General features: G+C 39.0%; 1 protein-coding gene across 7 annotated transcripts in view; it reads left to right on the forward strand.

The window, feature by feature from the left end:
- PARD3B (par-3 family cell polarity regulator beta) overlaps positions 1 to 20,534 on the forward strand; it is a 602,509-nt gene that overhangs the window by 119,657 nt on the left and 462,318 nt on the right. The window lies entirely within an intron of this gene.

A 20,534-nucleotide genomic window follows, 5' to 3' on the forward strand; every position in this document is an offset into this window, starting at 1 on the left:
AAATTTTCCTGGATATTAATTGTTGAGTACAGTTTCTCTACTGTGCATATTTTGTATATTGTCATCTCGGATGAAGTTCCCCGTGATGACATTGACTCAAAAATAGGTTTTATAAGATTAACTGAAAAATGAACCTGACAAGGAAAAAAATTGTAAAGTAACAGTCAATTTGGTATTGAAGGAAGCTATGCAGTTCAACTAGATCTATCTACAAACCTGTCTGGTTTGTAGTGTTCATGGTGTGGGTGTGGGTGTGTGTGTAACAGCACGTTGATGAAAACACCTTTGCAGAATATTAGTAAACATTCTCTGGTACTGTAAACAAATGGCTTCTCTATGTGTTATTTTTAATAATAAATAATTTTGACATTTCACCACTGATACTATTTCTTTTTTCCTTTTAGATCAGAGTTAGCACTTGCATTGAATTAACTGCCTCAGTGCAAAAGCATGAGTCTAAGACTCAATCAGTGATGAAATTGATTTAGAAAGCAGTACAGTGGTGCTGCAGATAACTAAGGCAATTGGATTGGAGTGCTAGGGGTAAGTCCTTTAGTGTTATGTGAAGGGAGTAAATAAAATTTAATCACAGACAAACTGGTTTGATTCCTGCTTTAGGTCTGTGCTGTGCTCATCGGCTGAACAGAGTACTGAGTTTTCTTGCAATATAAAAAAGAACAGACGATTGTATTTGGTATCATTTGGTTAGAACTCATTTCACATCTGTTAAGTTTAGGGAGGGGGGAAAAAAAAGAAAAGAAAACCAGACTGAAAATGTTGTGATTGTGTATTAAACAAGAATTACAAAGGCAGAAAGCCATTTCTCTCAATCAATACGAGCTGCCTGATGGTAGGAGCCTTTCAGAATGTGCCTTGAGTACTGCAACCTGCTCCTCTCAGTCTTGACTGCAGCAGTATTGTTCTTTTTTAGGTTAATTCAGAATGCTGCAGCTAGAGATCAAATACTTATTAAAAAAAAAACAGAGCAAAGCTAAATTGTGAACCTCTTTAAGGGTAAGAGCAAGAAACCTGTATTGATTATAACTAAGTTAGCAACTCCAAACACTTCATTGTTAAGGCCTGAACCAGGAAAGCACTTGCATAAGTGAAATCAACTAAGCATGTGAGTAGCCACACTGACTTCATTGAGACTACTGAGGACAAAATTCTGATGGCTCTTTATCTGATAACCTTCTTCCAACATTTCCTCCTTTGACACCTCAGTCGCTGACAGCGCTTCGCCCTTTGTTACTTGGAAAAAGTAGTATTAGAGAAGAAAATAAATATTTTTAGTATTGATAACCCTGAAAGTTGGTGTCACTACTATTTTCCAGAAAATGAAGAAGATTACATATTGCTATACCCCTTATGGTAGTACAATATTTAGAAGTACTATCATGGTTCAACTGCACATGTGCCTGAACGCTCAACCACAGTATCAGCTCTGAGTTTTGGTAACGCAGAGCCAGAGTGCTGTAGATACCAAGATTACAGCTCAAATCATGCATCAAGGCACCTCATATGTCCAACTAACTTTGTGCACAAGGGGTGTGAATTTCTTGCTCTTCCTCTAATCACAGGAGGCCAACTGTGATATTCACATGTATGGAATACTTGCAGGGCATTTAAGGTCTGCTGTTCAGAGATACTGAGCCCTCACAATGTTAGCTGATATTTATGAGATCTGCAAGTGTTCTGCACTTCAGAAAACCAGGCTCTTAATTACTGTGCTGTTTCATTGTAGCTAATGTGGACAAAGAGGCTGGGAAACTAGTGTAACCCACGCAGCACCTCGGTGTGGTGCTCTGTCCCCTTCTAGTGGCACTGAGAGCACTTTAGAGATTAATGAGTCTGCCACAGCTGTAGCTAAGAGCCATGTGGCTTTTAGTTAATGCAGTAGAGGCTCATGCATTAAGCTTCTGAGGTCCCAGGTTTGATCTCTCCCGCCGACGGCCAGGGTCTGTCGGGGTTACAAGTGAGGGCTCATCTGGGATATTAACTGGAAAGTCTCTGAAGCTCGGGATGCATTTCTTCAGCTAGGGGAAGTATGTAACCCACACACCTCCTGGGTGTGGTGCACTGTCCTGTGTACTGGCACTGAGACCACTTAGAAATTAATGAGTCTGCTACAGCCTTCGCTAAGGGCCATGTGGCTTTTAGCTCCTGCAGTAGAAGCTCCTGCATTAAGCTTCATAGGTCCCAGGTTCAATCCCACCTGCTGACGACTGGGTCCGTTGGTGTTACACTAGCACTACTGCTAGTGTCTGTAGAGGGGTTTCTCAAACTTGATTGCACCGTGACCCCCTTCTGACAACAAAAATTACTACATGACCCCAGGAGTGGGGACTGAAGCTTGAGCCCACCTTCGCCTTTCCACCAGGGGGAGGGCGCAAAGTCAAAGCCCAAGGGCTTCAGCGCCAAGTAGGGGGCCTGTAACTTGAACCCTGCTGCCCAGGGCTGAAGTAGAAGCCTGAGCGCCGCTGCCAGGGGCTGAAGCCCTTGAGCTTTGGTCCCAGGCAGTGAGGCTTCGGCCATGGGCGATGGATCTCGGATTTCAGCTTCGGCCATGGGCGATGGATCTCGGATTTCAGCTTCGGCCCAACACCCCAGCAAGTCTAATGCCAGCCCTGGTGACCCCATTAAAACAGGGTTGCAACCTAACTTTCCTCTAAGCTGCACGGCCATGCAGCTGCGCAGCTCCCAGTAAGTTCTGCGCAGGGTCTCAGGACTGCAGTGGGGAGAGATGCCTTTCCCCCAGTGCAGACCTGCTGCAGTGGCCGGGAGAGGTGCCCCTCCCCGCCAACCCCCCAGTGGACCTGCTGCAGCGGCCAGGAAAGGTGCCCACTGGCCCCAGAGCCCACACTCGCTGCACCCCAGCCCTGAGCCCCCTCCTCCACCCTATCCCCTCAACCCTGACCCCACCCCGGAGCCTTTACCCTTAGCCAGAGCCCTCACTCCTTGCACCCAACCCTCTGCCCCAGCCTTGAGCCTGCCTCCCAAACCCCTCGGCCCCACCACACGGCACATAACAAAATTCATTCTGCACATGGATGTAAAAAATTAGAGGGAACACTGGTTGTGACCCACTTTGGGGTCCTGACCCATAGTTTGAGAACCACTGCTTTGGAGAATAGTCCCTGACTGCTGTATTGCAATCATGCAGAGATGTTATCTGCACTCGCCTCTCAAACTCATGCCCAGTAGCACTCGGATACTGATTCTTACTTTCAAGTAGTTACAATGATGTTATTTGTATTAAAAGGACCAAACTTAATGTGACCCTAAAAATACTGAGTTGGGATGTTGCAGAAAGAAACTTCTTTTCACTTAAATGTGTTTGGTTTCAGTGGAGAACTGTTAATAATACAACTGGATAATCTTAGAAATTAATTTCCTAACATTGTAAAAAGTTGTAGGGATAATGTATGAAGCATAATGGTGTATGTGGAATTCAAATAAGCGAGGTAATAAAACTTAAATTGGTATTTTTTCAGTGGTCTTGTTAACTTCATAGACAATTTACTATCAGAATAATTTAGTGTTGAAGACTGAAAATAACTTGAAATATTATGTTTTCATGGTTTCTAAAGGATTCTTTGGCATCATGAAAATTCAGAAATGTAAATATTGCATTTATTTTTCTCATGTTCTTTTTAATCAAGCCAGTCTCTGGTGTCATAAAGTAGGAGGCATAGAACACCCAGGCGGGTACTAAATTTTAAATCTGTTAGCAATGTCAGAAGATAAAAGATGACTGAAGGATCATATTGGGTTTATGTGCTGTGGAATTAAAAGTAGACCAGGTTGTTAACTTGTTTGTAAAAAAAGAAAGTAAATCTTCTCTCAAATGTACAGAATGAAATAAGAGATGTGAGTAGTTTACTCACATTTTGTGTGGAGAGTGGTAAATCATACTATGGATTAACAATAGAGGAAAATTTAAAAGCAAACCCAAAACCCAGCGAACAAAAAAAACACCCAAAGAAGTTTTGGAAAATAAATACTTATGATGAGTAGGGGAGTGGAATATGTTAAATTGTCTTCTGTTCATCAGGTTCCTAAAATCATTATTTTCTGTATTTAACTGTTTTTATTGTTGTGTATTGGATGATGATGTGAACATATGATGGTGGAATTTATAAAGGTTATTTATGAGTATAATAAATAAATCCCTCTTGGTTTAGTATTGAATTTAGTAGGTATGTCGTTCAATTTTAGAATTATAAAAAGAATATAAGCTACTAAACGTAGCCTAAGTAGTTCTGGAGTCAGGAAAAAACACATCCCGACAACCATAATGTCAGAAAATAAAATAATTAAAACACAGAGCACCTTTCATCTGAAGCTTTCAAAGCACTTCATAGTGGTGAATAAATATTATGCCTGTTGTTTTACAGGTGGGGAAAATGAGGCCGGGAGGTTGAATGACGTGCCTAAGGCCAAACAATGGAGACAGAGGGTGAAGTGCAGTTAGAGCCCATTTGTTCCTGGCTTCCATTGCTGTATTTAGGCTGCTAGACAATGCTGTCTTTCTATTTTGGCTTGCTTTTTAGAACAGTATAAATATACTGATGCCTTTATACTGTAAGTGTGAAGAAATGCATATATTTGATACATGTAAAACTCATACTTCAGATTAAATTTATGATCAAATGAAGCCTGGTTATCTAGAAGTCTTTTTATAACAGATCGTAGACCAATATAATTGATGCTCATATACCCAGGAAGTTAAGTCAGTGTTAACATACTTAATTTGACAGACAAATCTCAAAGACAACAAGTAGGAATAACCTGCTTCTGATGGAATTTTAAAATCAAGTCAGAATCTGCTTAGTATTTTAAGATTTAACTGGTCTCCTTAACATTTTATTTATTTATATATGTATATAAATATATATAAAATAAATAAATAATTTGGAATACAAGGAGAGTCTTGTATTCCTAGGCACCTTCTGAAATGGTATCTGTTAAATATTAATTATAGAGTTGGGCAGAGAAAGGTATCCTGTTTCAAGGAGAAAATTGAACCATCTCCGTGAGACTTTGATTTTGAGAAATCCAGCCATTTTTAATGAAGAAGTGTTTTGTTAGAATTTTTCCTATCAGCTTTAAGTACTTTTAGTCTTTTAGAGATGGTATATTCACCATGCAAGACTAAAATATGTTTTTAACATGAGGTAAATTCACACCTACATAACTAGAAAACAGGAAAGAAACCTTAAATTTGAAAACGTTTGTCAAATTTTTGTTTGTAAATGGTGTTAAAATACTTTAAAGAAGTTATAAAAGCCCTTTATTTTAAGATTCACGGTGTTCCTTTTAATTTGTTCAAAATTCTTTTAATTACAAAAGGAAAAGCTGTGACCAAATCGCCCCCTCAAATATATTAAATAGTAAATTTTAGTCTCTTTATTTATCTTAACATAAAATATACATGTCTGCTGTTTCAACTCAAAACATGAAACATGTCTGCTGTTTCAACTCAAAAGTTTCTTCTGCCAGTTAAAACCATTTATTACCTTGAGGATGGAAAAACCTTATTTATGCAAAAGCTTCAGGTCATGAAGAAAAAATCTCCACATATTTACTAATACCAGTTAAGGTCAATCACTGATCAAATACAAATGGTTCCTATAAACAGCACAATTACCCAATAAGTCATTTGAAGTCATGGTGTTTCTAAAAGACCAAACAGTAAAATGCACAATTTAATTAAAGCACAATTTGAATCAATTAATCTTGAATTCAGTGTGTATTTATGAAATGTGTTTAGTAATTTCAGTTCACTTGCACTTATACAAATATTTACATGTTGATTCTCCTCTTCTATTATATTGGACAGCCCTGGCAGAGAGACGTACCGAATTTAGACATGAAGCCTGAATTATTTTTCCTTATCCTGAGATGTGGTCCCTTTGATGTCCGTTCATGGGGCAGTCTGGTTATGAAAGCTAATATACCTAATGGTAAATAAGGCCAGAGAGTAGAAAACAGCAAAACTCTTTTACAGATTTTTGAACTCAACTGTGTTTAATTGAAATGGCTTCTTTCAGTTAACATCATTGCAGCTAAAGTTTTGTATCTACAGTTGCTCTCTTCTTAAATTTCACTAAAATTGGGTGATTACATTTTATTATTTGATTTCTTGGTTCCAAGCAGTTCACCTGCTATACCATGGAAAATACTACTAACCATTTTTAATATAAAATTGCTGGTACTGTAGCAAATTTCTGTAGTACTTGCTTCATGTTCATTTTTGTGTGTGTGTGTGTATAAATATATGAGAGAATTAGCTTGTCATTCCCCCCTGTGCCCTGATGCTTTAATACAAGGATGGCAGAAGCATATGTGCAGGTGTAATTAAACAAAAAAGTACTTTTCAAGCATAAGAGATTCAAGAATAAGGGCAGTTGACTTGACCTAAGCAGAGCATTTCTATGGATTATTGTATTTCCCAAGAGGCTAAGTAAATTTGCCTTTGGCTTGTGCCTTAATATACCAGACTAGACAAGTAGTAAATCTGCAGAAATGCAGTGCCCTAGAGTGTCTTATGTTTTAATTGTATAAGAGTTCTAATTATTCCACTCTAAGTGCTGACTTATTTAAATTTCTGCATGTAACTTAATTGGAATGTGAACATCCTGTATGAGTCCAGGTAAATCAAACGAGGCTCACAAAAGATGATTCTAGAAAATAGACTTAAAGGTATTTTAGAAAGTAGTAGTCGTACTTTATGTAATGAAAGGAACTCTCATTGATTGTATTAAGGATATTATTTAGAGAATCTAAGACTTTTAAATTATCAAAATCTGTACCACTTGTTTCTATTATGCCACCAACTCTCCCTAGTTAAGCAGAGTCTGACCAAACTTCTATTTAGGACTGGAAAATTGCAAGGAACTGCTAGAGCTAGATGCATGCATTAGGAAGCAGTTACGTTGAATCAGTAAGCATGCAGCATAGCTGTATCTGTGATAGTTCCAGGAGAGACAAGGTAGATGAGCAAAACAACGAGAAGTCCTTGTGGCACCTTAGAGACTAACTATTTTATTTGGGTATAAGCTTTCATGGGCTAGAACCCACTTCATCAGATGCATGGAGTGGAAAATACAGTAGCAGGTATAAATACACAGCACATGAAAGGATGGGAGTTGCCTTACCAAGTGGGAGGTCGGTCTAACGAGACAATTCAATTAACGGTAGGATACCAAGGGAGGAAAAATCACTTTTGTAATGGTAATGAGTGGCCCATTTCAAACAGTTCACAAGAAGATGTGAGTAACAGTAGGGGGAAATTAGTATGGAGGAAATTAGGTTTAGGTTTTGTAGTGACCCAACCACTCCCAGTCTTTATTCAGGCCTAATTTGATGGTGTCCAGTTTGCAGATTAATTCCAATACTGCAATTTCTCGTTGGAGTCCGTTTTTGAAGTTTTTTTTATTGAAGAATTGCCACTTTTAGGTCTGTTATTGAGTGACCAGGGAGACTGAAGTGTTCTCCTACTGGTTTTTGAATGTTATAATTCCTGATGTCAGATTTGTGTCCATTTATTCTTTTGTATAGAGATTGCCCAGTTTGGCCAATGTACACGGCAGAAGGGCTTTACTGGCACATGATGGCATATATCACATTGGTGGATGTGCAGGTGAACGAGCCCCTGATGGTGTGGATGATGTGGTTAGGTCCCATGATGGTGTCCCTTGAATAGATATGTGGAAAGGTGCCACAAGGGCTCCTTGTTGTTTGTTTTTGCTGATACAAACTAACACGGCTACCACTTTGAAAGGTAGATGAGGTAATATCTAGAGAGAGAGAGAAGCTTTTGATTCACACAGAGCTCTTCTTCAGGTCTGGGAAAGGTATTCCCAGGGTCACAGTAAAATGCAAGGTGGAACAGATTGCTTAGAATAAGTAGTTAGCATGTACTGTAAGGGACCATTGAAGGCACTTTTCCTTTGAAAACAATGCTCTAGCATGGTGTTTGGGGACATTTCACTGCTGGAGTTGACATAGTTTAGATGAAACCTATAATCATTTTTACTGATTGTGATGATTGAAGAGTCAAAGGCCTGTTTTTGTAATAGGGTTGCTACTTTGATGATCAACTTCAGTAGCTTCTCGTTGCAGTGTCAGGTGGGTACAGTAACTCCTCACTTAAATTCATCCTGGTTAACGTTGTTACATTGCTGATCAATTAGAACATTCTTGTTTAAAGTCTCTTATAATGTTGTTTGGCAGCCGCCTATTTTGTCCACTGCTTGCAGGAAGAGCAGCCCGTTGGAGCTAGCTGGTGGGGGCTTGGCAGCCGCCCAGCAGGCTATCAGTTGCCGGCAGTTCAGCTGTCCCTCTCCCCACTACCTTGTGCTGCTCCTGCCCTCTGCCTTGGAGCTGCTCCCCGGAGCCTCCTGCTTGCCGTGCAGGGGTTGGGGGGAGGAGGAAAGAATGGGGCTAATGTCAGGGTGTCCCCCTCCCTGCTGCTCCTGGCCCCCGCTTACCCCAGGGGGGGTAATGGGGGGACATGACAGGGCTCAGAATGGAGGGAGCTTCCTGGCAGCAGTTTCTGTCTCAACTTGCTGATCTACTTAAAAAGGCAATGTACATAGAGTGGTATCAGCATACTTAAAGGGGCAATGCACATTCTCTCTCTCTCTCTCTCTCTCTCTCTCTCTCTCTCTCTCTCTCTCTCTCTCTCTCTCTCTCTCTCTCTCTCATGCTGTCTCTCCTCCCTCCATTTGTGCTGTCTTATAGCATATGAGGCTACATTAACAACAATGGGTTAACCCTTGAGGGCTCAGCTGATTGCTACTTCATCATTTAGCAGTAAGGCATTCCCTGGGGAATATCCCACCCTCTGACTTCACCACCTCAACCAAGCTTCACAATCATCGTTGTGTACCAGTATTAAATTGTGAGTTTAAAACGTTGTGTGTGTGTGTAGTCTTTTGTCTGGTGAAAATAATTTCCCTGGAACCTAACCCCCTCTATTTACATTAATTCTTATGGGTAGATTGGATTCGCTTAACATCATTTTGCTTAAAGTCGCATTTTTCAGGAACATAACTACAATATTAAGCAAGGAGTTACTGTACATGTTATCTTCATTTCTTCTTCTGTAGTATTGCTGTGTGCAGTTAAAGCTACTTTGTGTTCTGTTCTAGTGGTAGCTGTGTTTATGGTGGCAGGTGAAGTGAACCTGATTATGCCACTAACAGGTTGCCAGGAAATTACATAGGGTCCAGGACTCACTTTTAAATGTCAGGTCAGATGGTGAGATTTGTTATCTCAAATCCAAGAAGTAGAAGAGGAGTTGGAGCCTGTCAAGGTTTCTCCCCCACTCTAAACTCTAGGGTACAGATGTGGGGACCTGCATGAAAACCTCCTAAGCTTACTTTTACCAGCTTAGATTAAAACTTTCCCAAGGTACAAACTATTTTACCCTTTGCCCTTGGACTTCCACTGCCACCACCAAACGTTTGTCTGGGTTTATTGGGAAAACGTTGTTTGGAAACATCTTTCCCCCCAAAATCCTCCCATCCCTTGAACCCCACTTCCTGGGGAAGGTTTGGTAAAAATCCTCACCAATTTGCGTAGGTGAACACAGACCCAAACCCTTGGATCTTAGAACAATGAAAAAAGCATTCAGTTCTTGAAAAGAAACATTTTAATAGAAGAAACAGTAAAAAGAATCACCTCTGTAAAATCAGGATGGTAAATACCTTACAGGGTAATCAGATTCAAAACATAGAGAATCCCTATAGGCAAAACCTTAAGTTACAAAAAAGACACACAGACAGGAATATCCATTCTATTCAGCACAGCTTATTTTCTCAGCCATTTAAAGAAATCATAATCTAACGCATATCTAGCTAGATTACTTACTGAGTTCTAAGACTCCATTCCTGTTCTGTCCTTGGCAAAAGCATCACACAGACAGACACAGACCCTTTGTTTTTCTCCCTCCTCACAGCTTTTGAAAGTATCTTGTCTCCTCATTGGTCATTTTGGTCAGGTGCCAGCAAGGTTATCCTAGCTCCTTAACCCTTTACAGGTGAAAGGATATTTCCTCTGGCCAGGAGGGATTTTAAAGGTGTTTACCCTTCCCTTTATATTTATGACAGAGCCTCTCCGAGGTAGAGGGAAACTAGGGGCACAGACAGAGAGGGATCCCATGAGGCAAACCCTAGGAACAGCCAACCTGAGGAGAAAACCTCTGCCGAGGATGGGTTTTTGTTAACAATAAATTCAAATCCCGGGAAAGGTGCTACATTCAGCACATTTTTAGTGTGTACATACTCTTTGTGGAGCAGGGTATGAATTCCACTTAATTACAATGCTTTACCTACAGAACCTTAGAAAGGATGGCAGGATACTTAATTAACTAATGTTTGTAAAACGGTTTGAAATCCTCCAATAAAAGGTTCCATTTATAATATACTTTGTATTATTTTATTGCTATATTTTTTAAGAAATAAGCCACCGTTTCTGATGATCTCGTGGTATTTTGTTTACTCCATCTACCCTTAAGTAACTCAATGAACAGAAAGGCAATTAAAAATAATAAGGGCAGAGATTTTGGGCCATCATGTTCTATTGCATGAGGGTGCAGTTCCATGAAAAAAAAAACTGTCTGTCTGGTAGAGAGAATAATAATAATTTATTAAGCTTTGTTGTTGCTATGCAAGTTAATTGTTTCTGCAATGCTGGTCTAGGATTTCTCACTTGGAAAGTATCCATTGTTTTTCATTCTTCAGAACAATGTCCTGAGATTGTGTAATGCAACATAGCATCAAGGCAGTGTGTGCATTCATGGACATTTCAATCACAGAACTAGCTTTCCCTTGCTCTATGGAATGCTTTTTTGATCTTAAGAAAGGTAGTATCGGTGCATATTCTTGTCTGCTCACTTTCTCAGTGCCTCTAGCTCTGTCTGTGGCTATGATCGTAAGTTTTCAGAAATCAAAATATCTCTGCACCACAGGCGCCGACTTTCCAAAGTGCTGGGGTTGCTCAACCCAGGCTCTTCCCACCCAGTTCCGTCTCCTCCCCCCAAGCGTGTTGCATCCTCACTCCTCCCAGATTGTGAAATCTGGTCTCCCCCGTGAAATCTGGCTATTGTAGGGCGGCTGTGGTATTGCCACCCTTACTTCTGCACTGCTTTCAGAGTTGGGTGGATGGAGAGCAGTGGCTGCTGGCAAGGCCCCCCCCCCCGCAATAACTTTGTGACCCCTTTACCACTGTATCGTCATTTGGGTTGGGGTTACAGCATCGTGAAATTTAAGGGTTAAATATCTGAAACCATGAATTTCAAGCTTTTTAAAAATGCTATGACTGTGAAATTTACCAAAATAAACCATGAATTTGGTAGAGCTATAATGACTAGACCTTTGTTCTATATTAAATCTTTTTGGGGGGGGAAATCAAAACAATGCATTTTGGTAGGCACTTTATTGGAACAGAACACTTCCATTTTTTCATTTCAAAATGACTTTTTGTTTACAAACTGACATTGCATTGTATATTCATGAAATAAAATACTATAAAAACAATAATATAATAAAAATATACAACTAATGTATACAAAGTCTAAATTGAAACAAAACTAGATCCAATGTGAAACAAAACTAGGAAGAGAGCTCCGCATGCTGCTCTTGCCTGTGGGTACCTCCCCCGAACTCCCATTGGCCGCTGTTCCCCGTTCCTGGCCAATGGGACAAACACACCATGAAACCAATTATATACTTGAGATACATCAATGATATTTTTATCCTCTGAAGAGAGGGTTAAACTCCCTCATAGATTTTGGCCACAAGTTCAACAACCACCATTAAACTCTCTCTGGAACACTCCCACGCTAGCATCAACTTTCTGGGCACCATGATCAGTTTCACCAATAGAACCCTAGAGACAGCTATATACAGGAAATCCATGGATCACCACACCTACCTTCATCAATCCAGTAACCACCCCAAATGCACCAGGAAATCTGTTATCTACAGCCAGGCACTCAGTACCACAGAATATGCTCTGAGTAGAAAGTACAGGATACACTTGTTAACCCACTTAAAACCATTTTCACCAAACAAGGACACTCCACCAGATAAGTAGATCACATCATGGAACGGGCCACCTGAATATTGTGAAAGAACCTGCTTCAATTTAGAAATGAAAACCCCTGCGACTGCACACTCCTAGTTGTTACCTACCACTCCACACTGGAACCCATATGGGGTATTATTAAACAACTACAACCCACACTTGATGGGACCCCATTTTGAAATAAATCTTTCCTGATCACCCTCTTCTGGTCTTCAGTCAAAAATTGGAACTACCGTGTGCTGGGCTATCTACTAAATTACGGTCATTCTGTAGGTTTTGTGGAGAGATTTAAGGAAATACGTTATAGGAATAATAATTATATATGATGCGAATCAGAACACCCCTTTTACTAGAGCAGTTGATCTTGGAAAGGAAATTGTAACTTAACATTGCTGCTTCCTAAGAAAAACTCAAGGCAAAGAAATTCAGTTACAATTTTAAACTCTCTTGCATGGCCCATAAGAGATTGGAAATACTGTATGGTTTAATATTATGTTAATGACCCAAATGTCTAACCCACAGTTGTAATGGAAGAAAACAAAAAATGATTTAAAAAAATTAAGCACTACAAATTTTTTCATTCATTCTTGGAACCTCTTACTGCAACACCAAGATGGGTGTGGGTTGTCTGTGTATTTGTGTGATGTGTGTGGCGGGGGAGAGTTGAACCTAAAAATAACAGGTTACCAAATAGCAAAATACTATTAATTACTGAAAAACAAAAAGTACAGTTTTGAACCAGATGTAGTAGATGTAGAGGAAGTTCTCAATTCGGCATAGGACCTTCCAAAAAGTTAATGTGCAGGGCTGTAGGTCATTAGCAGGAAGGTTTATAAATCCTTACAGAAATTTAATACTTCAAATATTTTAAAGATTTTATTACTTCTTTTGAACAAGGAAAATTGCCCCAAATCCAGTTTAGAGTGCCAGTGTAACTGTACTTCTAAAAAAAGGCTGAAAATGCCTTTATAAAAAGACACATCAGATTAATCCATATAATTAATTTAGACAATAAAATGTATCAGAAGTCTTAATAAATGTGCTGTCACTTGCCCTACTGTTATAATTCACACAGACCCATCTTGTTTTATTCCATGGGAAGCCACAAATCCTAATATTCAACAAGCACTGAACCGTTCATCACATTAAATGAGTAGATTAAAATGGTCTTCTGCCATCATTAGATGCAGAGAAAACATTCCATCGGATTTTTTAAGGACTATCATTCTGTAGTAGTGAAGAAATTTAATTTTAAACATCCAATTTATGTCCTCCATCATACTGTTCTAGAATTTTCCATGGCCATTCTTTAATTTGAGCTGCTTCCAGACAGACTTTCTCTTTGGAGAGCAGCACCAGGCCAGGGCATTCTTTATCACCATTCCTCTTTTGCTCCATTAGTTGAAACTTGCAATAGCTATCAAAATGCCCACTACAATGTCTCTACAGTCCAGTGCTGGCTGAGATGACACCTTAAACAAAGATTTGTAGCTATTTGTCTTATTTTCAAGCTACGCAGGCATTTCTCGAGTTATTCCTAACATCGCCAGTAACTCTAATGAAGATGTAATTTTCCATGGTGACCTTCTACAGTAAATTTCAGAAGTTCAAAATGTGACCTCTAACAATTCAATGAAATCTACTTAGCCTTAATAAAAATAGCCCTTTGGACTAGTTTGTGAAGCAGGTTTGATTCTAGATCAAGTCACTTTGGATTTATGCTTTTAAAACATTTTCTAAAAAACAAACTTTTTTTGCAAATCAAGTTCCTTGTTTTTTTGATTAACCTCAAACTTTAAAGAGCTTTGACCCTATAAAAGAAATTTTGGGAAATAAGGAAAGAAAGTTCAGTTATTATGGGTACAAAGGAGAAAGGCTGTGGTTTTTTAAAAAACAAAACAAAACCCCCACAAAACCACCTTTTGCCCCCTTTCCGACAATTGGGAAACTGAGTCATTATCTTAATTGTGGATCCTAAACTATGGATCATTATGATAGACTATAGCTTGTTTTAAAGGCTTGAGTTCTGCTTCTAAATACAGTATCTGAAAGGTAGATATAGATCTGCATCATTTCTCACAAATGAGCCTGATAATGAGTTGAAACTTTATTTTTGTGACAGGGAGAGCCAACTTTGCAATTTTCCAGATTTTACTGTTGCTGTGTTGTTCTGGGACTTCTGATGAGCATCTCAGAAAACAATCCCTGAAACAATCCCCACTGATGTAGACATTAGATAAACTCATTGTAGTAACAGACCTAGAAAGAAATACCCCGGGGTATAATCCACAGCAAAACCTAAAACTCTCTTGATTTAAGGAATTTCCTAGTAGCCTTAGGGAAGATATTAATGGAACTCCTAAGGTTTAACCTTGTTTTAAGACTATTATGCAGCCCTTGCTGTTCATGCTTTAAAGTGAGGTATTTTAAATAGATTAACATGACAAACAACATGGTACAGCATAAAGTTAGCATAACAATGTTGTTAATGTCCAGCTGTCTTATTAATTATAAGCATACTTGCTCCTTTAAAATCATGCAGATCAGTTCCTGAAGTTTTATTCTTTTTGGTTTAAGGGAAATATTTGACCTTCACTTAAAGGATGTTTCTTAAAGAAAAATAAAGCAGTATGTATTTATGATAAATTGTTTGGCATTTTCACTTTAATGATTTTAAGTATGAAAGAGGGAGATCAAAATATTTGTAACTTACTCTAAAAACATAATGTATTTGATTCTAATAGTAAATTAATAATTTACACAGAACGTTTCAAAGTACTGTTTAAAATTTACCAGGAAGTGCATCAAACATTTCTTTGATACCTACGAATTGGGCAGCTAATTTCTTGGGGATACTATATTAAAACCGTTAAACATACAAGTGGGATAGTTCACAAGCACTCTCTTTCACTGGGATTTTCAAAGGAGTCCAGTTAGGTGTTCAGTACCATTACAAGTCAATGGCAGTTGAGTGCCTAACTCCTTTAGGCTTCTTTGAAAATCCTAGTCCAAATCCAGAAATGCATATTTTATTTGTATTGGTGAAATAAAGAATAAGAAAAATACTAGTACCAGTAAATCATGCTATTGTGGTTTAAATCTTTCCACACGTCATTAGTTCTTTGTTTTTTTGTTCTCCCTCATAGTGGGTGGCTAATATGTAGTCATAACTAGTTACTTAAAAATTTGCTTCTAACCCTTCTAAAGCCTTAATCTTTTTCAGTAAGGAGTGCATCTGCACATACTTTACATCACATTCTTTTTACTTACTGAAAGTATATGGTGACTTAAAGATTTCATTAAGTACTAATTTGAGTAATTGTGATGTCTACACATCTGTATGAGTATTCAAATTCAAAACTGTTTTGTATCAACTGAATGCTTTGCTGGGTGGATCTAATTTAACAAAAGGAACTAGGGGAAGGTCTTTTTTATGCCTATCAATTGATCTATTCTGTACTTCTAGTATATAAAGCAAGACAAGATAGAAGGTTTGTTGAAACAAAACAGGAAGAATTAGAGCACAATTTCGCTACTCAAACACGAGGAGCATTGGGGTCAAGCAAGAAGAATTGGAAGTGAAGCGACACAAAATGATGAAGGATCTAGAGAACATAATAGAAATTTGGTTGGGAGGATTCTCATAACAAGTATGTCACTATAGAGTAAGTAATATGAGCTATAAAGAAGAGATTAAGTGATGAAAAGGAAGGATATCAAAATTATGTACAGTGCTATTGAGCTGCAATCTGCCAGTGAGTAAATTATTTCAGGAAAAATTTAAAGAATGAAAATAAGGAAGTGACTGAGCATCTGCTACAGACTACCAGGACAGAAAGGAAAAAAAAAAAGGGAAGAATTCTCAGACCTACAGTCAATGTACTCTAAGTTACAGAGCACCATTTTATTGGGAATTTCAACAATTGGACATGTCGTAGAGAGCAAACAGTCTGATGGTTTTCATCAAAGAAGTTTCTAAGTTACAACGAAGGGAAGTTTGATTTGGAAAAATAAAGATTCCAGCTAGGGAAGAAGTCATTCTGTATCATCTACTTACTGATAGGGAGTTTAGGACTCAGTGACCATGAGTTATTTGAATTCAGCATATTAAAGAATGGTTTCAGAGTAACAGCCGTGTTAGTCTGTATTCGCAAAAAGAAAAGGAGTACTTGTGGCACCTTAGAGACTAACCAATTTATTTGAGCATGAGCTTTCGTGAGCTACAGCTCACTTCACGAAAGCTCATGCTCAAATAAATTGGTTAGTCTCTAAGGTGCCACAAGTACTCCTTTTCTTTTTGCATATTAAAGAATGAGTTCATAGTACTTTGCTATTATAGTTCAAGGAAACAAATTTTGGGGAATTAAGAAAGCTATTGAATAAGGTGGAGTAATAGGGAGAAAGTATTCAAATAATCAGTGCTGAAGAAGACTGGAGAATCCCAAAAGACCTTTGACCTTGGGCCCAGTAGACAACAATTCTTTGTTGCGGGAGATGGGGTGGGCAGTCTGGCCAGTCTGGCTTCAATGGATTGCTTTTTAATATGTATCAGTGGTTGTTGGTGTGTGTGTGTGTGTGTGTGTTTTAGTGTACTAAAATTTGAAAAAGGGGTTAAACAACAAAACAGGAATATCAAGTTAGTTCAGGCTTGCAAGTTAAAAGTGAGGGCAAAAAACACTGAATTTATGCTAGCTAAAGTTAAGGGAAATTAAAACATGAACTTGTGGACAATTTTGAAAAACCCTCAACTAACTGAAGAATTAGTGGAAGTTTAGAAGAAAGGCAGATACACAGATTCCTAATGTGAGAGAGTAACTGGCAGGATTGTTCTATCTTTTATCTCCTATTACAAGTGGAAAAAATGGAACGATTATTAAGAGAAAAAAATAGGCACCAGAAATGTATAAAGAATATGTTTGGCTAGACAAATTTACCTTTTGTTGGTGGATCTTTGTAATTAGATCATAATTTAGTTGGAGGGTGGCAGTCTGAAAGTGTCCAAATAGGAATTAAAGGATGTAAACCAAAGATTAGATTCTCTTTTTAGCCAATAAAGGCATAGACTAGACCAGTTGGACAGGTAGGTATCTACTACCTGACCTGAGTGATCCATAGTAATAAAAACCTATTTCCATATAGACAACCTATACCATTCCTGATAGGGATTGGTAAATTCAACTTGGAATAAGTCACCCTCTTGACTTTCTAGATCCCCTGCAACTGACTGACTGTAGGGATTTCCACTGGAGTGAGAATGGAGTTTTTTATGTATTTACTTAATTTTTTTTATCATGCTGAAGAAAACTTTATATAAACTGCAGTGGATTTGGTTTTCTTTTGGCATTTCTTGTGGTTAGATACATGAATTTGTGTTTGTAAAGATATACCACAGAGCCTCCCAAATTCTCACTTTGCTAATCTCTAAATAACCACAGTAATTATCACAAAGAGCATAGTTTCTATCCTCTAACTGGTGCAGTCAGATCTTATGTTACTAAAACTGACTTATGCAAAATATATACAGCATGCTATGATTTAAAAATACTGTAAATGACAAGTGTCAAAATAAAGTAACGGAGTAAATTTTGTACTACAGTGCAAAACCCTAGGGTTTTTAATATTGTTTGTTTGCTTATTGGATAGTTTGCAAAAGTCTGTAACGGACAAAGCATCTCCTAGTTGTATATACAAATCAGTGAAATACTACTCTGTTCATAGTGAGCTCATCCTGTCTCACTATTTTATCTGAAATTATATTAGGAATCTGAATCTATAACAGTTCAAGCATTTCTTTTGTAAGAAAATATGATGTAAAAACGCATGATTTTGACTAACTGGAGAATCTATCGGATAAAACTCTCTCGAGTCCAGCTTACACTTCTAATTAAATGAGTATCATCAAAAATAGAAATTGAGGAAAATACTGATAAAGAATATTTTTTAAATGTTCTCTTTAACTGCTTAAGTTTTGCATACATTTTTACTGACACTTCCACTTTCAGATACAACATAGAAGTAGTGGATGAGTCTGGCAGCAAAATGGCTAATCTAGTAAGATAGATGTTTCATTTTAAAAATTAATAACTAATGACAGAGTCTATATCTTAGCTGATGATGTTTAACCCTTACGATAAACTTGCGTGCTAAATATTGGAAAATGTGTCCTTGAAATAACATGTTTAACTGGAAACTAACTCATGTATTTAAGAGAACTTGGAGTCTTTTCATAGTGTTTTGCAGGCTGTATATTTCTCTGAGGCCTCAATTAACAGGTTGAGCAGTGCTCATCCTGTAGCTCAGTGCATCTAATGCTGCTAGGTCACTGAGCATTAACTTTGGAAAGGGTTTGATGCTTTGTTTTCTTGTAGGTACAATGCATGTGAAACCAAGTGTGGTATTGCAGAGCATTTATAGGTTAAAAGCAGGAGAGTCCTAATTCGCTCCCTTTGTTTTGGCAAATGAAGGATGAATTTTTGTATATCAAGACTGCTACCTAAATGGAAAAAGATCAGAATGGAGAATAGTCATATACATAAAAGAAATGGTTAGAACCAATTGTTTCATTTAAAAAAAGTAAATTCACACCTATGCCAGTTATACAGTCAGTATTTATATTACATTATTATGTGCAAATGATGCTGAAATTTCCTGCTTCTGTATTTAGTTATTGCACTGAGTTCCATTGTACAGAGCTAGATGGAGCTATAAGATCTTTTGTGGATAGATACAAGGCCAGGGACTTTTCTTCAAGTTCTTTTGTATCACCTACCAAAATTCCCATTTTAAGAGGTTTCATGCCACCTTTCTCCTAAAAAGGGTGTCAGAAAGTGATTCATGAGAGTTGCAGGTGCATCGTTCAAGTAGGAATATGATTCTGAATTTCATTATGGATCATTTGTCTGTGAGAAGCTTCTGAAAAGTAAAAACATGCACTAGCCAATAAAGGTTCTCTAACTGAAGAGAGATTGTCTAACTCGCATTTTTTTAATCTGAAAAATGTGCTCCATTGAGGAATGCAGACATTATTGAAACTGACAGGAGAGTGAATGTGATGGTAGCATATATAGGGCCTGTCTGAAAAGTATGAGAGTGGAGGATGCTGGAAGTGCAGACAACTTGGAGAAGCTGATAAACAGCTTTTTCTTTTCTAAAAGCATTTGGTTGGTATAGATAATTAACTGCTCCATTCTTCATAAGTGTAGGGGCATGATGAGTAGTAGCAGAATGTCATTTGTCAGAACTGTTCTAGTAAACAAGTGCTTTCAGGCTCATCCTCTTCCCTACATTGAGAGAGCCATAATTTTGCCTTGTGCCTCGGAAAGTACCTGAGGCATGTGAGCATTTAGCATGATGCACCGACTTTGTCTTATTACTTAAATAGGATTTCTGTGTATTTGTTAAGATGGTAGTTTATTAAAGGTCACCTTCTTCCTCTGATAAATTGTAACAAATTACTGTGGTGGATGCTGTAACTGGATTAGTTATGTCCTTACACTATTTATGTATTTGGATAGTCATGCTAGTGAGTTACTGCAATTTGTTAATTTTTCAAGCACTATTGGAATAAATTATCTCTTATTGTGTGCTTTAGCTTTTTAAATGTTGATACAGGTGAACAATACCAGGCTATAGATCAGGGGTGGGCAAACAAAGGCCCATGGGCCGCATCCGCCCCGCCAGCTGTTTTAATCCAGTCCTTGAGCACCCGCTAGGGAGCAGGGTCTGGGGCTTGCCTCGCTCCAGCTGGGCAGCAAGGTCAGAGGCTGCTCCATGTGGCTCCTGGAAGTAGCAACATGTCCCCAACCTGGCTTCTACATCTAGGGGCAGCCAGGGGGCTCAGCTGCCCCTCCCCAAGTGCTACCCCCAGAGCTCCCGTTGGTCGAGAACGGTGGCCAATAGGAGCTGCAGGGGTGGCGCCTGCAGGTGGGGCAGTGCACAGTAGAGCCACCTGGTGAGGCCTCCACGTAGGAACCAGAGGGGGGATGTGCCGCTGCTTCCGGGAGCTGCTTGAGTTAAGTGCTGCCTGTAGCCTGCACCCCTGATCCCGTTCTGTGCCCCTGCCCCAGCCCTGATCCCCTCCCACTGTCCAAACGCCTCGGTCCCAGCTTGGAGCACTCTCCTGCACTCCAAACCCCTCATCCCCAGCCGCACCCCAGAGCCTGCACCCCCAGCTGGAGCACTCACCCCCTCTGGCATCCCAACCCCCTGCCCTAGCCCGGAGCCTCGTCCCGCATCCTGAACACCTCATTTCTGGCCCCACCCTGGAGTCCACACCCCCAGCCAGCTCCTTCACCCGTCTTACATCCCAACCCCAATTTTGTGAGCATTCATGGCCCGCCATACAATTTCCATACCCAGATGTGGCCCTTGGGCCAAAAAGTTTGCCCACCCCACTATAGATTATTTGCAAGGTAGCAGGGAAAAGGGCATAGAATTTT

This window comes from Lepidochelys kempii, chromosome 11 (genome assembly GCF_965140285.1).
Source record: "Lepidochelys kempii isolate rLepKem1 chromosome 11, rLepKem1.hap1, whole genome shotgun sequence".
NCBI lineage: Eukaryota > Metazoa > Chordata > Testudines > Cheloniidae > Lepidochelys > Lepidochelys kempii.